Consider the following 13016-nt stretch of genomic DNA (forward strand, 5'->3'; position numbering starts at 1 on the left):
GTTGAAGTTGAAGTTGATGTTTAAACAATGCGATAGTATTGGCTTCTACATTCCATTTCGTACATGAACATTGTTACCAGTACGTTGATTTTTCCTCTTACTTGACCTGTGGTTTCTGTTTCTAACTGCGTATTTGAGATCTTCCCAGTTATCACATGTATTTGGTAGGATTTTTCAGAGGGTTTTGCTTCGTTACGCAATCTCGTTTATCTACGACTTGTCCACAATGATTTGGAGTCTGTATCGATATTCAGCAATTTGCAAATGAGTAGAAATCTTCAAAGATTCACTCTTTATTCAAAGTCTACCTTGTCAGCGGCGTGGATCGAGTCATTTCTGGGACCGGTCGTTGCAACCTGCAATCTGTTCTGTATGTGCCATATCGTGTGTAAAAATGTGGATGCTAAATTGCAAAATACCGCAACATTTGTGAATCGAAATACCGTAACAAGGTGATATTGTCATGCAGTGATAATCGTATTACCCAACATCCAGTGTGCCAAAGTTGGCAGGGACGCTCGATCTCACAAGTTGCCACATACAGCCCTTTTGACATTGTAAAAAACCATGAGTGTAAATTTTAGACGCGTAGCCAGCCAAAAAATAAGGATGGTTGAATTTACTAATTTAGCATCAATTCATTAGCGTTGAGTACATGCACAAATGGCGATTATACAATATCCTCGTGTTGACGAAGTATGATAGGCTTGCCAACGAGTCCGGCAGTGCTGTCAATTAGCGAGTCCCTGATCTATTATGAACAATAAAATATGTGTGCTTATCAGCATGTATTACATAGCTCAAGACAAAATGACCAAGTTGATATGGAGTCTGTTCCATAATGGCCTTTCCGGTGGCTCAATCATTTATCATCTTTTATAGCTCAAGCTTTGACACACATCTTACGGTATTTTCAGTATTAGCGGAAATCAATGTTCCGCACGCACATGTTTGCGGACATTCGATATCATCAAGTTTCGTGATGTCACTCTTTAATCACACCTGAAGCCCCTGGCTACGCGCCTGTTATATGATGCCCTGACTTGACATCATATTTCTGTTTCTAACTTTATTTTTTGTCAGTTGGCATTGAACTACCATTTTCTTTAAAATAGGCTAAATATGAAATTCATTTCATTCATTCATCTATCATTTCATCCATAATGCTAAGAACATCGGTCTTGCGAGCTAACTTCCCACCATGTCAATTGTATGACATAGTACATAATTTGAGAAGGATCCAAAGTGAAGTAGGTAGTTTGATTGAAATAATTACTTACACCCCTCATGATATCACCAAATATGATCCGGTGTGTTCCAATTTGTGAATTTTAGTGTAATTCCAGACGTGTTACTTCCATGTCAATGATATTTTTATTATTATATTGGCTGTCAATATAATTGTGTTGATCCTCAACCATGTAGGCCTACGTAATATTAGCTATTGCGAATATTGCAGTCTCAGCATTTTGAAGAGCTTCTCGTTGATACAGAACCTCAATATACAAATAAATAGTATATTGAAATGAACCTGGATATTTTCGGCTGACATTTGTCAGGGGTATTCGTCATCAACTAGTAGATCAGTTGAAAGAGCAATGCATACCAGGGTTGTAACCAAGTCACAAGGCTCCGAGTCAAAAGTCGAGTCATTTTCAATTCACCACCGAGTCAAGTCCGAGTCCATGTCAGCGAGCAGAGGGTCGAGTCCAAGTCATGGTGTTTTGACTCGAGTCGCAGTCCAGGTGATTGCGTTGACTGCTCAGTTTTCGGTTAAATTCTTGTTTAACCCACTTTTTATGACTCTTCGGTGCTACCGAACTATTCGCATTTATAATATACTAATTTTCCCCGCTCTTAACAGTTTGTGGTCTTATTTTTGAAATACCAGTACCAATAGACGATATACCAATGGTGCGCTTACTTTTCTATTCATCGAAATTACAATAAAATGTTGGTCTTGCCCGCCTAATTCATACACAATGACTCGAGACCACGTCGCGTCATTACAAAGATTGACTCGAGTCATTTCTTTATTCTGAGAAAATGACTGGAGTCGAGTCATGAAAAAATTGCGACTCGAGTCATTGCAACCCTGTTGCATATCAACAATGGTATCGCAAAAATGAAGTCACCGGCATTGAAATGTCGAATAATCAAGGTGATGTCCTTTCGAATTCTCCACTAGTTGATAACGGTCACCTCCGACGAGTGTCAGCCAAAAATATTCGAGTTGATTTCAGTATGAATATGCTATCCAGAAGAGTAATAATTGTACATCATTATGCATACATTTCACATTTCGTATATAGGTTTTCATGCATAAGTATCATTGCAAGAGAGAATGGCCTATGTAGGTGTCTGGTTTTGGGTGAAACACTTGAAATGTTATGAGGATCATTTGAAAAATGAAGCCCGTATACTGGGGGGTGAAGAAATGAACCATGTCTTCGTTATTGGTTTCACCGCATATAAGATATTGAATTTATGTTTATCATCGTGTATGATTAATTTAATTTTCAATGCTTCCACTGTTCAGCAGTATCCATTTCCATATTTCATTTTATGCATCAGCATCATGTTCATTCTCGCTGTTATTTTGACTTGCTCACTTCAATTTTGTCTCACACTGTTTACGTACCTGACACCGTGCCAGTTGTCACATGCATATGGTATAATATATCAGCATTTTCTTTCAATAGCTGCCAAACAATCGCCGCCGTCTTATTCTATCCACACACGCTTTTGTTTCTCAATTCAATATTCTGATTACATCGCTGGATTTAGCGCGTAGCCTTTTTGTGCATATAAGAGCTGCTTATCACGTGCTCAATTGCATCAACCTGCTAAAAATCCGCCATTTGTTGTTATTATCAAATAAACAGTGTTTGATATATCATCCCCATTTCATTTATTACGGTATATCACCCTTTTATTTTCAGATCATAGTTTCAGTTAAAACTTGTTACTACTTTTCATCTGTGAAGATTTCGTAATGGATATCGTGGGCGGCTTGCCCGATGAAATCTGGCTGAAGATTCTCGGTTACCTACCAGTACATGATCGTCTTGAATGGGTTAAGTTTACAAACAGAAGATTTTGTCAGCTTGCTGGAGATATAACCGCAGTCCAAAATCTCGATTTTCACGGATGTAGTTATGTATCGAACGATCAGTTTTTGAAAATAATCAATCGTTCAAAGGATAGTGTGAGATTTTTATCTTTCCGGGACTGTGCTTGGCTCTCGAATCAAATCTGCACCACCATGCCTAGATTGAAAAATCTTGTTACGCTGGATATATTGGGGTGTTTCTTGAACAGCGAAACATTACACAGTCTTCTTCGTGCCACTCGCTCCATAAAAAAGTTGGGTATATCCACTACAGAACTCGTCATGAAAGATTTTTGTCAGTTGCAGTCAAAACGCGGATTGTCACTTCGAGTCTTACATGTAGAATTGCTTCACGATCCAGAAAAAGTCAGCAGTCGCCAAACCAGAACGGTGTTAAGGAATTTTATCAAGACATGCTGTCATTCTAAACCACACTGCATTACAGTCCAAACTCTCAAGCATTTGCCTCTAGATGATTTCGACGATATATTCATTGAGGCAAATCTTGCGGTCTATCGAGACTCCGTCCAAAGAGTGATGAGGGAAACTTATGATCGAGCATACCAAAATCAGATGCTGATTGCAGTGGCTTTTCATCGAGTAGACAGTGCTCTGTCGAAAGGTTGCTTAGATATGGCTAAGGTACTTTGTCTTCCAATGCTGTTGAGACATGAGAGAAAATATGTATCCTGTTACTGTAAAGGACGTCCCCTCCCTAACACACTGCATGAACTCGAGTATCTTATTTGCTCCCGTAATGAATATTGGGGTGATCCAGATTCAGCTGAGGATCTTTTGCTGAACCACAGTCTTCCGAATCTCACACATCTAGACTTGGGCCACCGGCTCTGTTCTTATGTTGATATCTCCGAGGGTATATGCACGAGATTACCATTTTTCACAAACCTTGTTGAGCTGAATGTGTATGGGGTAAGCATGGATGCTAACGTCCTTTTGAATTCGATTATGGGCATGAAACATTTGAATGGTTTGTCTTTTTCACTACATATTCCTTTGCAATGTGATCCAGAACAGAACGTGACTGAGACAAGAGAAACAGATGCAAGTGGCAGATACTCAATGTTTTTGTTGAAATTGGTGAATAATTTACCAGGCTTAGAAAAGTTGGAACTGCTCTGTAGCGTAGATGCCAGAAAATGTTTTGCTGTCTGTGATCTAAAACCAATAGTTGAGCTGGCAAAACTTCGTTATCTATCTCTACATAGATTTCCTCTGGACAATGTAGATCAGCTCGCAAAGATCCTATCCAGCAACAAGAATATATCATCATTGGATCTTGGTCACTTTGAAACAGATGTTGTCTGTGATTTTTCAGAGTGTTTTGCTTCGCTACGCAATCTCATTTATCTACGACTTGCCCATAATGATTTGGAGTCTGTCTCAAAATTCAAAGATTTGCAAATGAGTAGAAATCTTCAAAGATTCACTCTTCATTCAAAGTCCTCCTTGTCAGCAGCGTATATCGAGTCATTCTTGGGACCATTCGTTGCAACCTGCGATTTGTTTTGTATGGCACATATCCAATGTCAAAATGTGGATGAAGATGTGAAAAAGATGATTGAAAAGTACCGCAATATTTGTGAATCGAAATATCGTAACAACGTGGTATTGTCATGCAGCGATGATCGTATCAGCCAACATCCAGTCTGTCAAAGCTGGCAGGGAAGGTCGTTTTCATCTGTTGCCACATACAGCCCTTTTGACTTCCTAAAGATGCCTTGAGTGCAGATCAACGATCCTATTCCTGTTTGAATATTGCTCAACATTATTGAACCGCCATTTTCTTTGAATTAATACTTCTCGTTGCATTTCGTTATTTCTTTCGTTTTATCGATAGTGATCAGAACTATTCTCATATGAGCTAGCTACCAGACATTTCAATTGTATGACATGGTTTTAGATTTGTGAAGGATCCCAATAGAAGGAGTAGTTGCATCCACATTTCCGCTCCTATCCAAACTCCACCTAATATGATCCACTGTGATCCATTTGGTAAATTTTTATTTAATTCATGATGGCCTTGCCACTTCTATGTCAGTAATATGTTCATTACCGCATTAGCAGTAAATAAATCCGTGTTGATGTTTACACATCCCGTTCCATACATGAACATGTTTAAGTTGATTTATGCTATTATCTTCAACTGTGGTTTCTGTTTCTTACTGCATATTTGACATCTCGCCAGTTTCACATGTATTCGGTATGATTTATCATTATTCCACTTGACAGTTCCTTGCAGTATCATCCAAACTCCTGTAGCAAATCGATGTCCGCAATCTCAAAATATTTGAGAACAGTGTCTTCAAATCGTGATCTTTCTCAATAATCAAGACGCAAAATAGCAGTTTTTATGCATTCAATTACGGAAATGTATCTTTGTACTGATATAAGCTATTTGTCATGTACCATTGTGCAATTTGTAGAAATCACATAGTGACAACGCAAATTTATTTTATGCAGAAATGTAATCTTGCGCTTTGGATTGAATTTTACACCAAGTCTCCCCATTTTGCGTCACCCGAACACCAATTTAAAGCATAGATAGTAATTTTAAAATAGTCTTACCTCTATCATAGCATACGCATAACATTGAATTGAGTTAGCTTGAAAAGGGTTGAATATATAGATTGAATCACGTACGAATACTCCAATATTGTGTCACCCGAACACTAATTTAATGATAAGATATATTCTCTTACCTGTATCATGGCTTATGCATTACATTGAATTGAGTTAGCTTTAAAAGGGCATATATCTCCACAATATACAAACACAGCAGCCATAATCATTGACCTACACTACGAGTGGCATCTTTGTTTGTGAATAATGGATTAGCATTGTGATATCTGGTTTTCTTTAATCTTAATTGGTGACATTGTGATATCAGTTGTTATTTTTCTTAAGTATAATTTGTTAGTGGAAGTCGGGTACGTATCTTCTGGCTAAATCTGTGGCATTTGCTAATCTAGGACTGTTTCAACCAGTGCCGAAGTGAGAGTGAAGCAGGTAAGCTATAATAATCATGGTGCTTATGGTGCTGTAGTTTGCAGCGCTGCCGTTTGCAGCGCTGCCGGTACTGTAAAGTTAGCTTTATAATCCTAGCCCACTAGTCGACAATGCCTGTGTTTGACCTCCCTACTCCCTATGTAGGCCTATATGTAGTGACACAGGAAACTATGGTCAACGGGCTTCTGTATCTTCTTTTGGTAAATTTGTACCAGTTCTTGCGTAATCTTGATGAGCTATTGAATCATTGCATCTCCTCAAAGCTGGGGTCGTAGCTGATATTTCTGTAAGGGTATGTTAATTATTTGGCTGCTAACGGCTATTGCTATTATTTTTACCTCCATTGTAATATACCAGATTCATAACCTAGATTACGGTGCCAATTTTCACCTTGAGCAAAGGCTGGGCACAAGGATTTGAACACTCGAATCTGAATCAAGTAATAATACGGATGCAATCTAGTCGGGTAGCATGATTTTATTTCGAGTACTGAAATTCCACTATCCCTGCTATAATGTGTTACTTTAGCAATGAATGTAAAGTTGATAGTAATTTCTAATGCTGAATGTTTGAAATCTCACTTATTTGTGTCACAGCAACATACCAAACGTTTAACATGTATTAGAAAGGTATAAATTGCCTTCATGTGGTGTCTAATTAGTATTACGGTACTGAACCGTGTATACTTTACGGTAGCATGAGAGGTTCAAATTTAAATTTCCACATCTTTCGTACTGCTGTAACATCACAATGAGTGAAGCTAGATTACTCGACTCGACTCAAACTCTAGTACTCGATTCACTCAAGTATTTGATTCTGGCTAGCCTTAGTACGAAATCAAGATGATTGTAAAAATGTATTAGTCCAAAACACGCTTAGTTGTGTAAATTTTTGAATGACTATGTTCGTGAATTTGTACATGTTGATTTGAAGCACAGCTTTGGATTCCATGTTTGGACTGCAAACCATCGAACTAGCCTTCTCTAAAAATCTGACCTTGTTTTCCTAAATCAAATAAGCTGTGCTCGTTGTATCATTTCAATTGTATCACCCTTCTATTTTCAGATGATAGTGTCGAGTTGAAGCTTTTCGTGTGATAAGATTCAATAATGGATATTGTGAGCAGCTTGCCAGATGAAATGTGGTTGAAGATTCTCGAATACCTTCCACTGCATGACCGTTTTGAATGGGTCAAATTTACGAGCAAAAGGTTTTTTCACCTTGCTTGGGACATATCTGCAGTCCAAGATCTCGATTTTCACGGATGTAGTTATGTATCGAGCGATCAGTTTTTGAAAATAATCAATCGTTCGAGGGACAGTGTGAGATTTTTGTCCTTTCGGGACTGTACTTGGTTGTCGAATCAAATCTGCACCACCGTGCCGAGATTGGAAAATCTTGTTACATTGGATATATTGGGGTGTTTCTTGAGTAGCGAAACATTACATGGTCTACTTGGTGCCGCATGCTCCTTAAAGAGATTGGCTCTATCCACTACGGAACTGGTCATGACAGATTTTTGTCGGTTGCAGTCAAAACGCAGATTGTCACTTCGAGTCTTGCATGTGGAATTGCTTCACGATCCCGAAACTCTCTATGGTAGCGTAAACCAAACCATAACGGTGTTGAGTGATTTTATTAATACATGCTGTCACATGCCGCACTGCGTTTCAGTCCAAACGCCGAAGAATATACTTCTCGATGATTTTAAAAACATTATGATTGAGGCAAATCCTGCGATTGATCGTGACTCCATCCAAAGGGTGACGAGGGTAGCTTGTGATCATACTTATCTAAATCGGTTACTGATTGCCGTTGCTTTACATAGGGATGTGAGTTCTCTGTCGGTTGGTTGCTTAGATGAATCGCGATTACTCTGCCTTCCTATGCAGATAAGACATGAGAACTTGCTCGCATCTGAACTACATACGCATTTTTTTTCCCCGCGGGACGAATATGTTGATGATCCAGATTCTGCTGAGGCAGTTTTGTTAAATTGCTGGATCCCAAAACTGAGACATCTAAACATCGACAGATCTTGTAGTTTTGATTTTGGTGTCATTGATGCATCTCCTCGTATTTGCAAGAAACTACCAACTTTCACAAACCTTGTTGAGCTCAATGTATGTGGGCTGGATTTGCATGCTAACATGCTTCTATTAGCTATTATGGATATGGAACATTTGAAGGGTTTGTCTTTTTCGCTCCATCTTCCTAAACAATGTGAGCTGGATCCAGAGCAGGATGTGTGGAATTATAAAACTGAGACAATAGACGCCGATGAAGAAAGTTGCAGATATTCGATATTTTTGTCGAAATTGGTGAACAATTTCCCGGATTTGAAAAAGCTTGAAATGAAGTGTAGCGAACATGCCCGAAAATTCGTTTCTGTCAGTGAATTGGAACCGATTGGGATGCTGGGCCAACTTCGCCATCTATCTCTACACAGCTTCATTTTGGACGATGTAGATCAGGTTGCACAAATCCTATCCAAATGCATGAAAATATCATCATTGGATCTTGGTCACTTTGAGACCGATGTTGCCCATGATTTTTCAGAGTGTTTTGCTTCGTTACGCCATCTCACTAATCTACGACTTGCCCATGATGACTTGGAGGGTGTATCGAAATTCCACGATTTGCACATGAGTAGCAATCTTCAAAGATTAACTTTTTATTCAGGGTCCACCTTGTCACCGGCGTGGATCGAGTCATTTCTGGGACCGGTTATTGCAACTTGCGATCTGTTCTGTATGTGCCATATCGAATGTGAAAATGTGAATGCGGCTGTGAAAAAGTTGATTGCAAAGTACCGGAAGCTTTGTGAATCAAAATATCGTAACAATGTGGTGTTGTCATGGAGTCATAATCGTGTCAGCGAACATCCAGTGTGTCAAAGTTGGCAGGCACGTTCGTACTCTACTGTTGCCACGTGCAGCCCTTTTGACTTCGTAAAGAGACCATGACTGTGGATGGTCCCATAACTTGACGTCATATTTCTGTTTAGAATTTTGTTTTTTTCAGTTTTCATCTGAACTTTGATTGATTTCATTTACCGGTACATCTTTCAACTTATCCATAATGCTCAGAACCTCGGTCTTGCGGGCTAACTTCCCACCATGTCAATTGTATGACATACCGTAGTCCACAATTTAAGAAGGGTCCAAAGTAAAGTAGGTTGTTCGATAGAAATATCTACACCCCTCCTGATATCACAAAACATGATACCATGTCATCCACGTTGCCGATTTGAATTGAATTCCTGATGGTCGTGTTCATCTCAATGTCATTATTTATTCCTGCATTAGTAGAAAAATTGAATTCTGTTGATCATAAGGTAATAATAATTGTACACAATATCAGCTATTGCGTTTGTACATATTGCTGTCTTGAGGAAGGCTTCTGTAGCCTAAGCGTACATTTGACTTTCCGTTTTTTGTTTTACATACCTAAATGTCATTTTAGCTTTTATCTCGCACTATTGACATATTCAACACCGATTTTGTTATCAGATGAATATGGTATAATATATTGGCATTTTCACTACCGTAGCTGCAAATAATTTACTGCCATGCCATCATGTTGTATTTTTTCAGCACTGCTTTTGTTCCTCGATAAATTTTTGGATTACACTTCTGGATTTAGTTCGTTTGTTGCCATTATTGTACATATGACTTGGCTTTGTTGCAATTCATACAAATGAACAGTTTTCAAGTTATCATCTGTATCGCCCTTCATTTTCAGATAATAGTTTTGTAGTGTTTACTTGTTACCACACTTTCATCAGGCTGCAGCGTGGATCCAGTCATTTCTGGGACCTGTCGTTGCAACCTGCCATCTGTTATGCATGGGACCTATCGAATGTGAAAAGATTTTCGCGAATGTGAGAAAGGTCATGGCAAAATACCGGAATATTTGCAAAACAAAGTATCGTAGCAGTGTGGTGTTGTCGTGGAAGGTGCAATGGTTATCATCTCAGCCAATATCCAGTATGTCAATGTTGGCAATGAAGGTCATTTACAACTGTGGCCATATACTAACCTTTTGACTTCTAAATATGCCTCGGGTGCAGATAATTGTATAATTGTAATTGTATAATTTGGGTTTTTGAATGACTATGCCCAAGAATTATTGTATGTTGATTTGGATTATAGCTTTGGATTTCATGCTGGGACTGCACACCATCGAACTATCCTTCTCTTAAAATCACCCTTTTCCCCCAATTCAAACAAGCGGTGCTCGATGTATCATTCGTATGGTATCGCTCTTCTATTTTCACATGATGGTGTCAATAATGGATGTTGTGAGTAGCTTGCCAGATGAAATGTGGTTGAAGATTCTCGAATACCTTCCACTTCATGACCGTTTTGAATGGGTCAAACTTACGAAAAAAAGGTTATTTCACCTTGCTGGAGACATATCTGCAGTCCAAGATCTCGATTTTCTCGGATGTAGTTATGTATCGAGCGATCAGTTTTTGAAAATAATCAATCGTTCGACGGACAGTGTGAGATTTTTGTCCTTCCGGGACTGCACATGGCTCTCGAATCAAATCTGCACCACCATGCCGAGATTGAAAAATCTTGATACACTGGATATACTGGGGTGTTTCTTGAGTAGCGAAACGTTGCACAGTCTACTCCACGCTACGCGTTCCATAAAATGATTGGCTCTATCCACTACCGAACTGGTCATGAAAGATTTTTGTCTGCGGCAGTCAAAACACGAATTGTCACTTCTGGTCTTACATGTAGAATTGCTTCACGATCCCGGAAAACTCGGCTGGTTTGAAACCAGAACGGTGTTAAAGAATTTTATTAAGACATGTTGTTATTCTAAACCACATTGCATTTCAGTCCAAACTCTCAAGTATTTGCCTTTAGATCGTTTTGAAGACATATTCATCGAGACAAATCTTGCTGTTCATAGAGACTCCACCCAGCGAGTGATGCGGGGGGCTTGTGATAAAGCTTACCATAATCAGATACTGATTGCAGAGACTTTACACAGATATGACAGTCCTCTGTCGGCCGGTTGCTTAGATGATGCCCGGGTGCTCTTTCTTCCTATGCCGGGATGGAGGCATGGGAGTATGCACGCATCATGTTATTGTGAAGGAATATACCTGCCTGTTGAACTACATGAACTGGAGTATCTTATTTGCTCACGGGACGTATATGGTGATGGTACTAGTCCAGATACTGCTGAGGGAGTTTTGCAAAATTGTAGTATTCCGAAACTGACACATCGGGACTTGGGCAGACGGTGCGTTTCTTATTTTGGTCACGCCGAGGCATTCCCGGGTGTATGCAAGAAATTACCATCTTTCACAAACCTCGTTGAGCTTAATGTGTGTGGGCTGGATTTGAATGCTAACATGTTTCTATTAGCGATTATGGACATGAAACATTTGAAGGGTTTGTCTTTTTCGCTCCATCTTCCTATTCAATCTGATCCGGATCCTGAACAAGACATAATGAATTTCACAACTAAGACATGAGACACGGATGAAAGTTGCAGGTATTCGATGTTTTTATCGAAGTTGGTGAAAAATTTCCCGGATTTGGAAAAGTTGGAAATAAGTTGTAGCATGGATGCCCGAAAATGCGTTGCTGTCAGTGATTTGGAACCGATTGGGATTCTGGGCAAACTTTGTTATCTATCTCTACATGGATTCATTTTGGACGATGTAGATCAGCTTGCTCAAATTCTATCCAAATGCATGAAAATATCATCATTGGATCTTGGCCACTTTGAGACTGATGTTGCCCATGATTTTTCAGAGTGTTTTGCTTCGTTACGCCATCTCACTTATCTACGACTTGCCCATGATGATTTGGAGTCTGTATCGAAATTCAACGATTTTCACATGAGTACGTATCTGTAGGAACACCTTTGTTCTGGCTAAGTCTGTGGCATTTGCCAATCACGGATTGTTTCGACCAATGCCAAAGTGAGAGTGAAGCAGGTAAGTCATAATAATTGCGAACCCTGATAAGTCAATGGTTCTGTCGTCAGCAGAGCCGCCTGTACTGTAAAGTTAGCTTTATACAGCTGGGCCACGAGTCGACAATGCCTGTGTTTGACCTTCCTACTCCCTATGTATATGTAGTGACACAGGACCTTATGGTCAACAGACTTCTGTTTTTCCAGTTACTTGATTTGGGAGGGATATTACGGTACGGGGATGTTAGGGTTAGCAAGGTGGATAGTAGGGTTGGGAGTGGGGGATATTGGAGTTGGGGACGGGGATATTAGGGTTGGGGTAGGGGCGATATTGGGGTTGAGGTAGGGGGTGTTAGGGTTGGGGGGATATTAGGGTTAGGTTAGGGGTAATATTAGGGTTAGGTTAGGGGTAATATTAGGGCTAGGTTAGGGGTTAGGGTTAGGTTAGGGGTAATATTAGGGTTAGGTTAGGGGTAATATTAGGGCTAGGTTAGGGGTTAGGGTTAGGTTAGGGGTAATATTAGGGCTAGGTTAGGGGTAATATTAGGGTTAGGTTAGGGGTAAGTACACTTGGTATCATGCCCAATTATGCGAGAGTACCTACATGAGTATCTTGGCCGCAAAGTACACTTGGTATCATGCCCAATTATGCGAGAGTACCTACATGAGTATCTTGGCCGCAAAGTACACTTGGTATCATGCCCTATTGTGCGAGAGTACCTACATGAGTATCTTGGCCGCAAAGTACACTTGGTATCATCGGGGGATAAACGTCCGACGAGAATCGAATCGGGTCCGCCAAATTAGTGGGCGCTTATCGTTACCATTGCGTTATCTCCCCCGCACCTATTATCACACCTTATTATGTGAGTGTCTGTACATGAATGTAATGGGCGCAAAGTGCGTTGTATTTTTTAAATTTTCGATAAAA

At 39.7% G+C, this 13016-nt stretch overlaps 1 protein-coding gene across 1 annotated transcript in view; it reads left to right on the forward strand.

Annotated features, from left to right (window-relative positions):
- Window positions 1-13016, forward strand: part of LOC145435142 (uncharacterized) — a 126086-nt gene that overhangs the window by 37680 nt on the left and 75390 nt on the right. The gene's annotated exons all lie outside the window — the stretch shown is intronic.

Source organism: Botryllus schlosseri, chromosome 3, assembly GCF_051294905.1.
Source record: "Botryllus schlosseri isolate E-star chromosome 3, Bs_hap1, whole genome shotgun sequence".
NCBI lineage: Eukaryota > Metazoa > Chordata > Ascidiacea > Stolidobranchia > Styelidae > Botryllus > Botryllus schlosseri.